The sequence below is a fragment of the Eimeria mitis genome, genomic scaffold (assembly GCF_000499745.2).
Source record: "Eimeria mitis Houghton genomic scaffold, Emh_scaff1237, whole genome shotgun sequence".
Classification (NCBI taxonomy): Eukaryota; Apicomplexa; class Conoidasida; order Eucoccidiorida; family Eimeriidae; genus Eimeria; species Eimeria mitis.
The window spans coordinates 11,875-13,241 of NW_013568377.1; positions in this window are offsets into that span (position 1 = coordinate 11,875).

The following is a 1,367-nucleotide window of genomic DNA, read 5'->3' on the forward strand; positions in this document are numbered from 1 at the left end:
CTGATTGCACAAGGCAGGGAACAGATGCCTTCCACAGCTGCTTCCCACACTACGGCGGGCCGCTCGGAGCAGCTGGGGTGGCAGGAGCATCCTGGAGCGTTATGCGCCCGTGAAGGGGGGGACTGGGCCTACTAGCTGAGCAAACAATGAGCAGGAGGCAATGCAAAGACTTCAGAGTTATTAAAGCAACGGATGTGTAATATCGTGAATCAGCTCGAGAAGAACGCGTCGAGCTACGGCATCGCCACAGCAGACACGCTGCTGTTAAACCGAGCTGCAGCAGCAGCCTCTTGCTACCTAAACTCGAAATTCATTTAGACTGAATTTACATTTGAATTTTAAATTCATAACTCAACTCAGCTGTTTCCGTCGGCAGCGCTGGGGCTGCTAACAGCTGTGGAAGGCGAAGGAGGAGGGAGTTGGCGCCTCTGCGCCGAACCGCCACCGAGAGAGGAAGGCAGAAAGCGGTGCAAGTTAGGGTTTCCATATGAATTATAGGTAGTACATGATATTACTTTTTAAATTTATAACAGTTATTTTAAAACACAAAAAAAACACACTTCCATACGGGCCTCTCCTCCCGTGCTCGCCCTTTGCGATACACGCGCCCTTGGGTGTATGACGCCTCCTTAGCTTTCCGCTGAGAACGATAAGCCCTTTTTACATTAATTTAACGACATTTGTCGCGTTGCCCTTTTTTTTAAATGAAACATTGTGCAGACAGGCCACCAAACAGGAGGGAGAGGCCCCCCTCTTGCGTCCCTTTGCTTGCAGCCGCGGCGCCATCTCCCGAAATTGCATTTCCCTCCTCAACGAAAAAAAGTCTTCATTTGTAATCATTTGCTACTCTTCTGGTCAAACAACGTAGTTTAGGTGTTCGTGGATGCGCTGCGGCCCTCTCTCGCCCAGCAGCGCCTGCCAGGCGTGCTTTTGTACCCCAGCGTTGCTGCAGCAGACGATCTGCTGCAGAGCCTGAGGGCTACTTAATTAGCTGCATTCTGATTGCTTTTTACCACTTGCATAGGAGGCGAGGGAGCCGGAGGGGAGCTGGCGAGTGGGAGGCACAGCTGAGCTGCTGCACAAACAGCGCACACCGCTCATCCTTGCACGTGCAGCTGAAATCATTCAGTATCAGCTCCAGAGCTACAAGTGTAGTGGCGGCAACAGTACCGCTACCGATCGCCTCGCCGTTGCGCATGCATGCAGACCCATGGAGTCCTCATCTTTGTCTAAGGCGCCGGCGCCGCAGCAGCAGCAACAAGAACAGCAGCAGCATGCAACCGTTCCGTCTGTGCATCTGCCTGTTTCTCATGGGAGAGTTCGCTTTGATCGTCGGATGCTTCTGGTGTACGGACTGCTGCTCCTAG